Source organism: Pogona vitticeps, chromosome 5 (genome assembly GCF_051106095.1).
Source record: "Pogona vitticeps strain Pit_001003342236 chromosome 5, PviZW2.1, whole genome shotgun sequence".
Classification (NCBI taxonomy): domain Eukaryota; kingdom Metazoa; phylum Chordata; class Lepidosauria; order Squamata; family Agamidae; genus Pogona; species Pogona vitticeps.
Genome location: NC_135787.1, coordinates 13,496,441 through 13,512,949, shown reverse-complemented (window position 1 = coordinate 13,512,949; position 16,509 = coordinate 13,496,441). Strand labels below are relative to the sequence as shown.

The 16,509-nt window shown below is 39.5% G+C and overlaps 1 protein-coding gene across 9 annotated transcripts in view; it reads right to left on the bottom strand.

Moving 5' to 3' along the window:
- The window catches only part of ARHGAP24 (Rho GTPase activating protein 24), a 361,497-nt gene that overhangs the window by 70,259 nt on the left and 274,729 nt on the right, over nt 1-16,509 (bottom strand). The gene's annotated exons all lie outside the window — the stretch shown is intronic.

Below are 16,509 nucleotides of genomic sequence, written 5' to 3'. Positions count from 1 at the left end.
TATGGATCTGAGAGATATACACAGGGAAAAAATCTTGATTTATGACAAATTGTAAGAGAGTGGATAAATGTGTATATGCATTTTGCACATGAGCACACACACATTTTATTCTGGATGATTTTTGGACCATAGTTCTCAAAATCTTCCAGATAGCACGGCCACTGTGGGATTCTGGGAATTGTAGTTTAAAACTCTGCATCTTTACACAACATTTAAAAAGCTCTGCATCTTGGACCTGATTCCCCCAGGGATACCACAGTCCTACTGGATACTTTTTGTTTATGTGCATGTTTTAAAATATACACTTTTTTCACACACAGTTTTTGTTGGGCAAATTAGAAGCTTAGAAATATACAGCCTATTATCGCAACATTTCATTCAGGTCTGCATTCATTTCTAGAAGGTAGGAATTGGGTGATCTCATAAGAAAAAGTAAACACAATTAATTTATTACTCGTTCTGTCTTTGATTCCACCTGCAATACTAATTCAGTATTTTCAGGATACATTCTTTAAAATCCTCTTTTTACCCAACTATCTTGTCTGTTTATGCTACAAAATAACAACAGTGCTGAGGTATTTAATTTAATCTTTGCTTTGTGTATGCCGAAACCACCTCTTTAAGTGGTTTTAAGAGAATAACATTCTGTGAATCAGATTCATTTGTTAAGAATCACTGGTCACTACAAGCAACAAAACATTAGCAACAGCACGGGTTGCAGTGAGAACAACTTTTAAGAGAAAATTGGAAATCCGTCTATCAAATCTGCTTTGACTTGGATTCCTGCATTGAAAGGTTGGATTTGATGGCCTTATAGGCCCCTTTCAACTCAATTATTCTATAAGTCTATGATCTAACACCATGGGGATATTAAATTGCTCAGGAGATTAGTATCACTAGATGCGAAAAATTTCTTGGATTGCAAGGGTGACCAACAAAGAAATGTTAAGATGAAAGACTAAAGAGCAAAAAGAAACCTTGAAACTAATAGAATCATAGAATAATGCAGTTGGAAGGGGCCTATAAGGCCATTGAATCCAACCCTACATAAAATACAAAAATCTAGAATACTGTAGTCACTTAATGAGAAAGCAAAACACAACAAAACACGGTTGTGCCCAAAGTCTATCTGAGAACCACCTTCCAACAGGAGAAGATAGAGAAGGGGGATAGGGAGACCATGAACTTTAGGCTGCAATGTGACTTTTCAACTATATTAGGAATATGAGAAATACAAAAATCCTGATTTTGCAGAGATGAGTCTCACCATGCTGAGATTACCTGTCCCTGTCAAGATATCCCCTTATAGTAACCAAGATTTTCTTGCTTCTTATTAGAACAAGATCCTGCTCTCATTTTCCTTTCCTTTGTGTATGTGTGTTTCCTCTGTGTTTGAAACAACCCGATTCTGCACCGCTTTTGCTTTTGCTGCTCTTTATCCACCAGGTGCCACTGTCTCCAGATGCTCTGCCCTGACCTTTCTAGCATTGGATTGGCTGGCAGTGCAGGTTCTTCCTGGCTGGGATCACCTGATGTCTGCTGAAGCTTTCTGAGAGCTACCGTCTCCCCAGGTTGATGGTGCAGACATGGGAAGTTGAGGTTGAGGGCTGTCTTGAGCAGTTGAGTAATGGCTTGAAACTGCTTTCCGGCTCCTTTTTAAATATAATTCAAAGAAACAAAACTCCATTGCCATCTTGTATTTAAAAATAGCTCCCCCCAATGGACTTGTACGAGTTCCCAGATTTTGCATCCTCTTTTAGAAGGAATGAACAATCCCACAAAATTTAAGAGTTTGTGGGTGTGTATGTGTTGGAAATATTGTTTACCCTGACCCTTCTCTTGCCCATATCCCAAGAACATGTACTTCCTATTAATCTAGTAAACCTTCTCCTCCCTGATAACAGAATCAAGACTCCAAATGTCTGGATTCACAAGCATTGACCATCATGCAAATATTTGGATGTTAGATATTTGTCTTCCTGATGGTAGGATTCCTGCCACCAGGAAGAAGAAAACAAGCTACTTCCTGAACAGGGAGCTAAGACAGTGATCCATACTACATATATCAATTCTCAAAAGAGCACTGAAATGTTATGGAAATGAAGGATGCAAAATATATTTCAGAAAAATCCCACAGACTCAACATGAACTCAAATTCCAATAACATGGCCATTACAAAAGGCAGTGGAAACAATAACAAGTACTGTATCCATGAATAGCTGGGGCTGTTTTGGAAGCTTGATGAAAAATAATAGTATTTCATAGAAGGAGAAATCTGAAATCTGCAGAGTCAGAGGAACTCAGAAACCTTCTGTTGTATGTCTTGATTTGTGCACATTCCACCTCCACAAAAAAAATATCTTCCACTGTAATATTATCGGCTTATAACAAAATATGTGTGAGAACATACAGTGGGGTCTTGACTTAAGAATGGCTTGAGTTAAGAACATTTTGACTTAAGAACCACTCTCATAGGAAAATATTGACTTGACTTACATACTTAGATTTGAGTTAAGAACTGAAAAAAACCCACGTGGGAGGCAGGGAAAGTGCAAAATGTGAACTTTCAGTTAACTGTTGGCCAGTGAAAAGGGTGCCTGTCTGCTTCCTCACTCCTCCCAGCGTTTAGAGAGTGGATTGGGAGACAGTCTTCGGACTGCCTGGTACTGCCTGGACTGTATTTTCCCTGCCTTCCCTGAACCTTTCTTGACCTAAGAAAAAAAGAAACAAAATATCCCTCTCTAGTGGTCGAAGGAGGAATAGCAGCTTCCCATTAGTTTCTATGGACGGAAAAGAGCAGATACGGATCAAATGGTTTTCAATGGATTCCTATGGGAAATGCAGATTTGACCTGAGAACTTTTTGACTTGAGAACCGCCTTCCAATACGGATTAAGTTCTCAAGTCAAGACCCCACTGTATCATGGCCAAAACCCCTATGATGGTACCGTATTTTAAAATTTTACTGATTTTTACTATTATTCTAAGTCTGGCTGAAATGTATTTTGATTATTGACATGCTCCTAATAGCAAATAACAAACTATCAAACAAATAAAACAGGATTATGGTAACAAAATGAGCTATTATGTCCTAAGAAATATAAAACAAACTAAGGACTTCAGAACTGGAAGAGTATTAGAAGTTGAAGACTACGAAATTTCCCCATATTTAAATTATTCTAAATTCAGATCACATTTTGCCCAGGTTAGCTTTCTATTTCCTTTTGATCTTTTTTTTCCGGAGCTTAATTCTGTAAAACACACAGGGTCATAAGAATACCAGCTGTGGCTGTGTGTTCATGCACACACATTTGTGGGTCCCCAGGGAAGCCAAGCTGGTAAGATAATTCATAATGCAGTTAATCCTCTTCTTTTTGTTGTTTGCTAAGATAATGTAGATTTCACTAATATACCTGCTAATTAGCTAAAAGTCTCCACTAATCACTTTTGACTTGTGGCTAATTCTGTGATAGCTCAAATCTCTTTGATATTTTAAGTGTTTGAACAGTTGTTCTCTTCTAAAGACACAGAGAGGTCTTTCAGATGATACATTATCTAGTAACTTTCACATCTTTTTTGTTGTTGTTTGGTAATGGATTTACCTGGACTTGTATCTTAACAACAAAGTGTCCCAGTGCTAAACTACATGGTGGACAAATTGCATTCGGTGAGCTGCTGGACACAAAAAGCAGATCATGGAAAACTGAGGTCATGATAAATTTTGAATGGCAAGTGCTTATCATGTAAAGCTACACAAGGAAATTCCTATAAGTGCAGACACTAGATCACTCCATATTAACCAGTGAAGAGCAGTCTTTTGTAAAATTAAATGGCTTTTAATTGATCATTCATGACGAAACCACCCATAAATACATTGTAGCAGGGAAAGCTTACTGAAATCCATTTCTCTTCCAGTGTCTGTGAGAGAAACAAGGAAACCTGAGGTGGATGGTGGATGATTATATACTGTATTTTTCCATGTATAAGACACCCCCATGTATACAATGCCCCCCACTTTTCTAACCGAAAATTAAGAAATCTAAGTGGGGCTTAGCAAGTGTAGGGGGAAAAGGATCAAAGCACTGCAGGATCACTTTGATCCCTGCTTTCTCCTCCACTTGTTTTTTTCTTTCATCAGCTTACTTCTGTGTATAAGACGACCCTCAATTTTTAGTCTAAAGATTTTAGACAAAAGTATAGTCTTATACATGGAAAATATGGTACTTCCTGCTCATCAGGAAGTTCCAAACTTTGCCCCCTAGAGATTAAATATGGGATGTTGTCTACATAAAGCACATGCTCTATAACTAAGCTCCTACTCTCCAAAATGTGACAGATGTGAGCTCATCACTGCTTTGCTCTTCCTTCCTTCCCCCTTCTTGCAGGGGCATGCTAGATACCAAATTAAGTTTGTCTTCTTCAAAACATGCTTAACCATGGGGACACAGTCTTTTTTTTTCAGAAACAGCTGTTCAGGCCTTGCTCCAGATGGAAATCACAGTGCATGAGGTGTGGAGGGTCCGATGTTCCCTAACATAGAATAAGATTTAGGCAACATTACTGGGATGAGTCAAAACTGTACATGTCCCCTGTGTTTTGCAAAGAGTATTAATCTACAAATTTATGACAGGAAATCTTTACAGGGTTCCTTTAAACCACTTATCCTGACCTGGGTATATAAATATAAACTGAAGTAGGTTCTAAAAGGGAAACAGAAGTTTCCCCCCCCAAAGGCTTAATGGAGCACTGAAGCAAAGGCACAGTACTTATTTCACAGCAGATACAGTGGACCCTTGACTTACAGACGGCTTGACTTACAGACTTTTTGAGTTACAGACTTCTCTGGCCGCAAAATTTAGGTTTGACTTGCAGCCTGAGAATTGACTTACAGACCAGAAAAAAACCAAAATGGAACAAAAACGGCCTGTTACGGGATTAATCAGTTTTCAATGCACTGTAGGTCAATGGAGACTTGACCTACAGACTTTTTGACTTGAGAACCGCCTTCCAATACGGATTAAGTTCTCAAGTCAAGACCCCACTGTATATGGAGACAACCAATGAATTGCTCAATAAAAAGTTAATGTTTTGCCACCAAAGGTGTTACTTGCAGTAAACTGTTTGTAACTTTGGTGGAAATAGTTAATTGCAGGACCGTTTTTTTGGTGGGATTACATGACATCCCCAGAAGAAAGGAATGACAAACCAATTCTGAGTATTCTCTACCTGGAACTGAAAAGGGCCACCTTAAGTCAAAACTGATTTGATGGCACATTATTATTATTATTATTAGTAAAAAATACAGTCGTGCCCCACTTAACGATTACCCCATATAATGACAAATCCACTTCACAACAATGTTTTTGCGATTGCAACTATTAATGTGAAACTCAGAATGGGAAAAGCTTCTCCTTTCAGCAAGAGCACACAGAATCTTATTAACATCTGCTTTGCTTCCTAAAGTCCTCCCATTTTTGAGGAAGCACAGGTTTCGTCTACCTTATTATGTGCATTTTCAATTTTAAGGGAATGCTTACATTTCATATATGTTTTCATAGGTATTTTTCCCCAATACATTTTGCACAACCATTTTTCCTCATACGCCTTTTAAAACACAACTATCATGAAAGTATGGATTTTTGTATGCAGTTTTTGATCAGACGGTGGTATTCGACAATTCAGAGAAATGCAGAAATGGAAAGATAATTGTGTGTCATTTTCTATATTCGTTCATGAAATGTGAATTCGGTCTATTTGTATTAAAATGCAAACTAAACACATTTCTCATCCCTCCCTTGTCTCGTCTAATCTATCGTTCATTACGCCAGACTAGTTCTTTCATCACTTCCGCATTCAAGCCATAGATCAGACTGGCTACTGTCAACTGTTCAAAGCTGTTTTCACTGAATGCTTTCTTTCCATGGGTCAACAAGAACTATCCACACTCATGGGTGTTCCCCCCCCCGTGTGTGTGTGTGTGTGTGTGTGTGTGTGTGTGTGTGTGTGTGTGTGTTTTGAATGGGATCCTTCTGTGCAATAAAGGCTGTGAGACTGAACTGTTTTGCAGGACAAGCTAAAAACAACAGAATCAGTGCACCTCGGTGTTTCAAATACCTTTAACAAATATCTAGATTCTTATTTGACAGCTTAGAATAAACTGATGCTGTGGGAGCACAAGTTGAATTCATGTGTAAAGATGCCTTTATTTCCACTTTATAGTACTGTATAACCATGCCTTTATTTTAAAAAGTGGTTTTTTTAAATATAAAGAAATAACAATATATACCTATGAAATAACATGGGGTAGTAAATGAAATGCCCTCTTGTTGGTCAGTTGAGAGAACAGTGTTGAGAGACTGGTGCAGAATCAGCAAGCTGTCACAACACCACTTTCACTTGTGTGGCTGGTATTATTTACAAAATGGGTTTCAAAGCGAGCTAGTTATTTTGAGATCCATTACAGTGAACCGTATCCAAATCCCCTGATGACAGATAAATGTATTGAGCTGAGACAGGTACACAGTTTGCCATGGTGGTTATAACAATCTGAATCATTGTGTTACTTCTCAGGCAACTGTTAAGGTTTTACAACAGAGTGCTGCCACACACAAGACAACAGAGAATGCCACAAAATAGCTTTGTAACATTCAGTGTGCAATTACTCGCCGTGAAGTCGGAAGTATCCATCAAGCTACTGGGAGGGGAAGAGAATTCTAGCTCTGCTGAATCTGAAAGGGTTAAATCCATCAGTGTCACTTTCTGTCAATTTCACTTTTCCAATTCATTTTTTTAAACGTTCACACTGATTCCTTCAAATTTACAAAGAGATGTGTGAATTGTGGAGATGAAAATAAATTTTCCGCCACTTGCGCTGGTGAAATCCAATAGATAAAGATATGCTCATCGTGGAAAGATTGTGGTTTAATTGTCACCCACATAGCTATTAAAAATGAACAGCTTGTAAGGGGAAAAAGAACCGGCAACTTAATTGAGCACCACAAACATATCTGAACACATAGGAATTTAAAGCCAGATTTTTAAAGAACTAAGCATTCAAAGCCATCAGATTCCTAGAGGAGCAAATTAGTTCTGCTTTCTCCTTCATTCAGTTTAAAACAAACAAACTGAAGTTCCTTCCATATCATTTATGAAGAATTTTGTACTTTTCGGAAAGGCTTCATTGAAAAGTGAGCTATACATATTTTCACTCGCACTTGATCTTGACAATTCTTGACAGCAGAAAGCAGAAGAAAAGAAGTCTGACCTAAACGTCTATGACTCTAGCAAGGCATCTATACTACAGTTCAGTGATGTAGTCACCCATTGGTAGCTCATTAAGACAAAAGAGCGAGTATCTTGTTAGCATGGGGTGGAGGGTAATAGGTCACCTGCAGCGTTTCTGTGATGTTTGGCTTGCTAACACAGCACATGATTGCGGAATCAGTTGCATAACTACATATACCAATTATGCAAGTATTTATTTTGATCTCAAAGTGGCTGTTTATCAAAAGGAGAAAAGAAAGAGCCTGAGTTTACGTTTTTTTTCCCCCCCTGCAAACGCATCACCGGCTGATGTGCCAGCAATGGGGAAATGACCCAAAAGACGAACTGTCTGAAAGATGCAGGACAAAGCGAGATTAGCTGACACTGCCAGTACTAATACTCAGAAAAAAAGATTTTGTTTTCTTTGTTTGCCATGATGCTAGCTTTTGCAGCTTAGATTCCAGGCATCTAACCTGTGTCTTTTGTGCCGCTCCTTCCAAATAGGAAGGCTTAGAAATGCGTTCATTTGATGGAACGGCCAGCTTTGAAAACCAGAAGGCTGCAGCCTTGCCTAAGTGCCTTAATGGACCAGGACAGGAGGGGGGGGATGCAGGTAATTTCGGTTCAGTCCCTAGAGGGCATCGCATTACATCATAGTTCATCACGAAAAAGAGAACAGCAACAAAGGAAAGCAGCAGCCATTGAGATGTATAAATAAAAAATGAGAAATTCCTAAGCAGGCTTTAGCATTGCTGAGGAGAACATCAAAATAAAATCAATACCATTCTGATACAAAAGAGGCATTTTGGACTGCATCGGTGGGTGGAATCATATTTTATTTAAAAACCACATGAAAGACACAGTAGACACTAATAATGCTGGTTAGGGTTCTTTTCAACTGTTTGACTTTGCTTGTTTAGTCTGTCTCTCTATCCTGTGTTGTGTTTTTATTTATCTTGGCAGGTTTTATGCAAGCTGCTTTGTGTGCTTTTCATAAAAGGAGGGGGGTTTAGATCTGCCAATCAACAGAGAAAATTAAATAAAGTCGGACCTAAAATGTTAATGGGGAATGTGATAAATAGATGTTTAAAATCATTGTGTTATCATACCAGTGCATACTATATGGAACCAAAATTAGCTGCGGTTCCATGTTAAATATACTCTCTGCAGCAGATCTAGTTTTGTTGCTGTGCAGATGACAAAATGGCCCTTCATTTGCACAATGTGAAAAAATAAAATATTAGGAACGGATTCAGCAATCAAACTATATGTACAACAGAGCATTTTATGAAAAGCTGAAATAACAAACACATTTTGCTGGAGAAGTTGGCATAGGGCTGCAATATTACCTGGTTGGCTGATCTTTACTTGGATTTTAGATGTGCCAGCTGGTGCCCAATTAGAGACCATCAGCTGGCTTGGAGTCAAAGGTTTGATTTTTTAAAAAAAGCAGAAGTATGTCTCTAGAGACAGACCTTATAAAATGACAGATATAAGGCACAAGGCGTGACCAACCCACCATTTAAGAACTCATGGATGAGTAAACAAACAATTCTAAGTAGATGTTGTGATTGTAGGGATGTTGGCCCTTGCTAAAGCACCTACAGGAGGAAGACAGGAGGGCCTGCCGTGCTCTGGTCCATGGGGTTACGAAGAGTCGGACATGACTTCATGACTAAACAACAACAACAAAGCAGCTACAGTCCACAGAAAGAAGTTAACCCATAGCAATGAGTGTTGCTCATTGTGTGATGGGAACTGTAGTTCAAAAGAAAAGAAAACCTTGCTGAGCTCTGACAGTACAGTGCTGCATTTCTTCAACCTTCGGATTTCATGACAGCGGTGATCCTGTCTAACTCTACAATTTTATGATTCCACGAGTTTGTGATTCTTTGGCTTTCCAGACTCATCAAGTGCCATTTTACCTTTGTCTGATCTTTAGGAGCTTACCCAGGACTTTCGATAGTTTCTGCCCTGTGGAAGAGTTGGCAAAAATAAGTACCTCATTAAATGTGCAGAGTGAATAGATAAGTCTGTACTTATCAGGAAGCAGAGAAGGAGAAATTATTTTCTAAAAATACAGCTCAAAGAATCACTCAGCCAATATGGTCAGGAGCTGCTATGGCTGAAGGATTCTACATGGAGTGGTCCAAAAAGCAAAATTTCAAGCTCTGCTATGAATCCCACACCCTGTTACTATATAACACACAGTAGTGAAAAAATAAGCAGCTAATGGGGTGGAGATTTAGGACTGGTGCAACACTGGATGGGCATTTGAGTGTGTGTGCGTGCGCGCATGCGCATGCGTGCACATGCGTGCAAGCATTTAACATTATACACATTATACAAATGTCAAACTGGACCAAAAAACAGAGAAGTTAAGCCAGGATACTTTACAGGTACAATAAAATATGGGATCAAGTATCTTTGAAGGAAATTACACCTTATTTCCCCCTCCCAGGTTGCTCTCAGTGTCCTCTGTATTTCCCTCCTGCAAATCAGATGTCGATGTGTAAGGCATGGTGGATTCCTGAGCAATTGTCATGGATCATGAAGATTGTATTTGTCTTGTGTGGAAGGGATGGTCACCCTCGAATTGGCCTTCTCAGCCACACTAGATGCTGTTCCAAGACCTCTGTTCAGAGCATGTTTCCATAGTCTCTTGAGACTGAAGGATGCCTACATGTCATGGACCTAAAAGTTTCAGAGCAGAGGATTTATTCACCAATAAAAAACAAATTTTTAAAAACCCTGAATGTTCATGGTTCCCTCACATGGTTCTTCTCTCTCCATTTTGTTCTATAAAGTCAGGTTGATTGAGACGTACCGATCAGCCTAGGATACCACTGTTTCAGCAGTGATTTGAACATACGTCTCACTGTTCCAGGACTTGACATTTCACCATCACACCACATCTGCTCTCTCTGATCAGCGGTTATTATATAAATAATGCCAAGGCTGAAATATGCTAGCAGAAAAACAATGCAGCAACTAATGTGTTTAATTTGCATAATATGGAAAATCAGTTTCGATGTGTGTACCATGCAAATTTGCACAGCATGCCAATAAGGCTGCCTGTTTGTATAATATGCAAATTAAGCTGCACACATTTGGAGAACAGCAACATGGCAACCCTTACAGGGAGACACATGAGGGCCATTTGTGAGATAGGAGGCGAGTCAGAGACATCACTCGCTGGAGCGCCGTCCATCCTCCACCCAGAAAATAGGCCTGAGGAGAAAGGCGAATCTCAAATTGTCCAGACAGGGCACAGAATAAACACCCTAAGGGGAAAGAACCAGAGACATTGACCTGGGGGATGAGGATAAATGAGGGAGAAACAAAAAAAGGTGGGAACCAATAAGGAAAAGGGCAGAGAGAGGGGGCGGGGCAAGTGGAAGTTGTAAGGAGGGATGATCCCTTGCCTCCGGGTCGGGAGAGGATATAGACCAAGGATCCCTGGACTGATAAATGGGAAAGGATCAAAGTATCCTGGGAGGAGGCTGACTATCAGAGGAGGTCTGCTATTCCCATTCAACCTTCTTACTGGGGGGAAACTGAGGCAAAGGAGTGGAGGAAGAAGCTCAGAGAGGAGAGGGAAAGTGTTGAGAAGGAGAGCCAGAAGAGAAGTGAATGGAGAGTTCTGGCGATGAAGATAGAGGAGTTGAGAAGGTCTGGGAAACAGTGGATCAGCCGGGGAATACCCTCTGGGATGACCTTCTCTGAGAAGAGGCTGTGCCCCTGTTGCTTGGTCCGTTGGCCACTGCACTAAGAGAGTGGACCCCCCCCCCACAACCTCTGCATCCCTGGAACTCTAGTTATGGCAATCCCTTCGTTGTTGAAGATTCAAAACCCCTGACAGAAGGAGATAAAGATACAGAGCTGGTTTTAAGGTCAACCAAATCTATCTTCTCAGCTAACTCAGCTATGGACACCAAGGACTTCCAGAGAGACATTCTCATGAGCCAATACTGCTTTATATTTGGCATAAATTCTGGTGCACAAAACATATGTAAACAAAGAACTATGCAAGTACATTCAAATCTTTGCAGATGTGATTAGGAAGAAGAATGGACATATCTGTTAGTTTTGCTTTCTCTTACGTTATATTTTACAGCCTTAAACACTTTCCCTCTCAAATATGACAAAATGCATAGGCTTCTGTAAATTCTTTATGAAAGTACTGAAGTACATTTCTCCACTGGTTGCACCATCTAATTCAACAGGTGCAGCTATTTCCAGACTGGAGATGCCCATATCTCCTGTCATAAAGATATGGACTTTCGGAAAAAAGAAGTGGCAACCGTAATCCAGCCGTAAAATAGTTAAATACAGAAGCATTTGGTGATGGAGTTTTAAGAATTAATCTGTAGGCTGGGTGGATACAGCTGTCACGTTTGGTTTCTTAAGTCCCTTCTACCTCAAATATGAGGTAAGTTTTTATCAATGTTGAAAATTTCTCCTGTTCCCTAATTAGGACTCATTCTCACCTGACTTTCACTGAGAAATGCAGGAATTTAAGAACAATTGTGTTATTCTTAACTGACACACATTGGACATAATTAGTTTTGCTGGATAGCTGATCGGCAACAGGAAACTGAACATTGCTATATCACAACATATAGGCTATCTCCTAGTAGCTATTTCTGTAATTACGCTACTCCCATCGTGATGGAACCATCTTTTCTGGAGAACGGAAATTTGAAAACTCTACCCAATTTTCCCAAAACAACCATCATGTTCTTATTACCATAGCAAATGTACTTTGCCTTGCACTTCAGTGCAGGATCTAATTTAAATGGATTAGCTTAAAATGTCATCTATCCAGCTCATATTTGCATTGTATGTCACATGGTGGAGAGAATCGCTAAAGACAAAAGGTAAGTAAATGCTCTTTCTTTCCAAAGTACAATACAGTAATCTTTTCAAATGGCTGAACTTTGTCAAGGAGACCAAAATCATTTTATTCCCTACTACCCACTGTTAAACGAACTTCAGCCGTCTCATTAGCCTGACCAGCAAGCTAAGCCTCTTGAAGAGAAAGACTTTTCTTTTGCCCCTGGGTGACCTACAATAAATGCCACGTCTAAGACGGCAGGCAGTTAGGGGCTGCCTATAATCTCCATTATCAACAAATTCTCATTAAGTTATCGGTGGTTCATTAATATGAAACACTCTACATGCAGCTGAATTTCTGTACCTCACCAGTTCAGCCATATATTGCCTAAAAGAAGTTTAAAAAAAGAGATAGGTAGCTACGCAAGTTTTTTAAAAAGCTAACAGCCATATTCTAGTGAAAGCTGTCTGCTGAAGGAGCAAAATGCAAATGACAGCAAGATTGTGGGTTTACTTCCTTCCATTTAGCAAGCAACAAACCAGTGCCAGCTATAATCTGATGGAGCTCTATTAATTGTTTCCGCTTGCTTGCTCTCGTGTTTTTTTGTTATTATCTCCGCATGACAAGTGGGGATTTGTTGTTGTTCCTGTTTGTTAAACTGACAATTTAATTCCTGGATCTTAAATAAGGTACAGTAAAGGTTTCCTGTGACAATTTAAGTCTAGTCGTGTCTGACTCTATGGACACCCCCGTGTGTAAGCCAAAGAGCCAGGGTGTGTCTGTAGACACTTTCCGTGGTCAAGTGGCTGGCATGACTAGATATGGAGAGCGACTACCTTCTCACCAATGTGGTACCTATTCATCTACTCATATTTGCATGCTTTTGAACTGCTAAAGGTGCAACTCATTTCCAAGCAAAATCAACTGCTAATATGTACACAATAGGTATCCCACTTTTTTAAACAGCTCTTGAGGCTTATGGCAACCTCCTGAGGGTTTTCTAGGGCAATGATCCCCAATCTTGGGCCTCCAGATGTTCTTGGACTACAACTCCCAGAAGTCTTCAGCACCACCTCTGCTGGCCAGGATTTCTGGGAGCTGAAGTCCACAAACATCTGGTGGCCCAAGGTTGGGGACCACTGTTCTAGGTAACCTCACTAGTCACACATAGGCTCAAGGTGATCTTGGCTGGCCACCTCCTTGGGACACACAATTGTAAGCTGAACTCTTGCCACCAGTTCCGCAGACAGGTGTTCCAAACCACTGAGCTACGCCATAGATAGACAGATATCTGAATACAGTTACAATGTAAGATCCTCAGACACTTGAACTGTCAATTAAATACAACTGCTTACAACAGAGATTGACGGAAGGCCAATTCACTCAGCCAAAAGGGGCTGACAAATTTAGATAGGTAGAATCCAATTACCCAAGACAGAATTTGCCCGTAGAATCAACAGTTGCTCTCCATCCTGCAAAAAGCTGACATGGGATCTTCAGTGACCAAGGTTGCAATGATGGGATGTCTTAGCAGCTTGTACTTGATTTAGTTCAGGCAGCTTTGACTCAAAGGAGAGGAGGATACAAATTGAAATGGCGACTTACATGACAGTTTCCTTGAGTTCTGAAATAATTCTTCTGACCAAGAGGTGAACCTTTGTTCTTTAACTTTGTCTCACATCCAATTCCACAAAGGTCATAACCCAGATGAACATCTACGGCTTTCTCCACTTGTGCCAGTTAGCAGAACTTGGACATTTTAGACTGTTAACCCCCAGTATGCTGGCTGAGGGATCATGGAAGCTATGATCTAAAATATTTTTTTCTTTCCTCTTCTAGTTAATCATCTCTTACATGTCAACATCCTAAAGGAAACCATAATGCTGAAGCTGCCATAGGTAACCAAATATAAATATTGGCAGATTCTTATGGCAGATTTCCCCAACTCCTTCTCCAGCGCATGGCATAGAAAACATGCAGTTTAATGTTTGCTACCAACAGGTAATTTGGTCTTGATCAGCAAGCCCCTAAACTTAGGTCCCAATATGTGCTTGAACGACAACACCTGGAAATCCTGGCTAGTGGTGAAAGCTTCTGGGAGTTTCAGTCCAAGAATATCTTTGGACTCAGAGTTGGCAACCACGGGGCTAGATGGATCAAAACCTCACATCCAAGTGGCCTTTTAGCACAATTATATTACATCCTAAGAATATTTTGTATCCCATTTCTCAGAGGGGTTGAGAAATTCCAGGGACACAGCACTTTAATTTCCTTTGGAAGTCATTGGCCATAGGATTATGGTGCTCAGCATTAGGAAAGGCACAGTTTAAGACAGCAACAGAGAGTGGAATCCACTGTGCCACATTAGACTTTCAAAGACGCAGGCAGCACCTCCAAATCCTGTTAGTGTCTGCTCCCCTTCAAGTTTCTCTGCTAGCATGTTCTCTCTTCTCAATACGCACAGTAGTTTTAATTGTTTGTCTTCATACACAGACCCCTGTGTTGCCTCATCCTTACTTGGAAGTGGTGCTGTGAAGTTATTTGTGGGCCCCATTCAGAATACTTAAGAAAGTCCAGGTTAGCAAGATTAATTGCTTAACAGTCAGATCATGTGGAGATATCTCATCTAACTATTCCAGATTAGCATTCCTTTGCTGTGTGTGAAGGTGATTTGCAGCCATAGCCCTATTCACAGATGGATTTTTTTTTTTTGAGTTCTACGGCTCTTCCATGAAAGGCTGAGTATTTTTAACAGTACTTAAAGACCTTGGTTGTTCCATGCTGCTTTTAACTGCATGAAAGGCCATCTTTTATCCTGTGATTATTACTGTTTTAAACGTATAATGCTGTTAGGATTAATTGTATTGTATATTATATTGTTTAATCTTTTACCCCATGAATTGCACTGGAGATACTTTGCCTTGAAAAGTTAAATGGAAATATTTTAAATAAATAAATGGATCCATATTTCTTCCTTAACCCACCCTCCGTATTCCCAAAGAACTTCAGGCTCTCCAAATAAATAAAGTGGATGAATCTGTCTGTTTTGCTTTCTGCAAATTTTTTAAAGGTTTGCTCTGTCTCATTTTCACACCACTTTGGATTTTTAGAGTGTACATAACAATTTGTGTTTGCATGGTGATCTACACAAAAATTAAAACACATTTCCCAGGTTTATGCATTATGCCTCTGAATTAAAATGTGACCCAAATCAATTTCTGCTTTTTCTCTACTCACAAGGAGAGCAAAGCATCATCATCATCATCATGAAATCTAAGATCCAACAAATTAGTGCAAACAAAAAATGTTGACTCTGCCAAGAAAAAAATGAAACTGTGTCACACCTTATCTGTGAATGTCCAAAGACTGCATAAAGAGATTACAAAATCAGACATTATAGAGTGGCAAAGTTAGTGCATTAGTCATTATGCAAAAAATGTAACTTGCCAGCCTCCAAAAATCCATGGGAACATCAGGTAGAGAAGGTGTCAGAAAATGAGGAAATCAAGAATTTGTGGTGTTTCCAGATCCAAATGGACAGACACCTTGAACATAACACACCAGACACAGTAGTAATAGAACGAAGAAATGTCTGAATCATTGACATTGCAATTCCCAGGGATGCCAAACTTGAAAACAAAGAATTGGAAAAATTAACAAAATACAGAGACATGGCAATCGAAACGTCTTGCCTCTGCAAGAAACACACTTCAGTGGTCCCCATAGTCACTGGGGCTTTGGGAACAATATCAAGAAATTTCACACAGTACTATAAGCAGTTGCAGATCTCAGAGATCACACCATCCGAGCTACAAAAACAGCAATATTAGGAACAGCATAATACTACGCCAATGTTTAACAAATACGTTGATTTTTGGTTAAAACTTATATCTGTTATATAACACCAGTCAATGTTTTTATAATTTTGATTGACTGTGCCTTGTGTTTTATCATCATCATCATCATCATCATCATCATCATCATCATCATCATCATCATCATCATCATCATCATCATCATCATCATCATCATCAATGTTTTCACAATTTTAATTGACTGTGCCTGGTATTTTTGAATAATAATACTATGACTGAATAATTTTATGCTTTTCTGTTCTAGCAGCCTCTGTTTTTTACTGCCCTCATGCCTCAGTTCAGCTTTTCTGGTATGCAAATCGCTTACTTTGAGAATGTCTCTATTTTTAATCTTGGAAAATAATGCACATCACTTTAGACAACTGGAGTTCATGCACCAACAGGCCTGCCTCTCTTAGTTAAGCTTGTGTTATGCCAGCTGATATCTATTTGATGTTAAAAGGTAAACACTCTCTTTAAGAAAACAGGATCTGCTTTTTTTCCCCCAATGCCAGTGAATGCAAAGCCATGCATAGCAAATTTGTATCAGTTACAC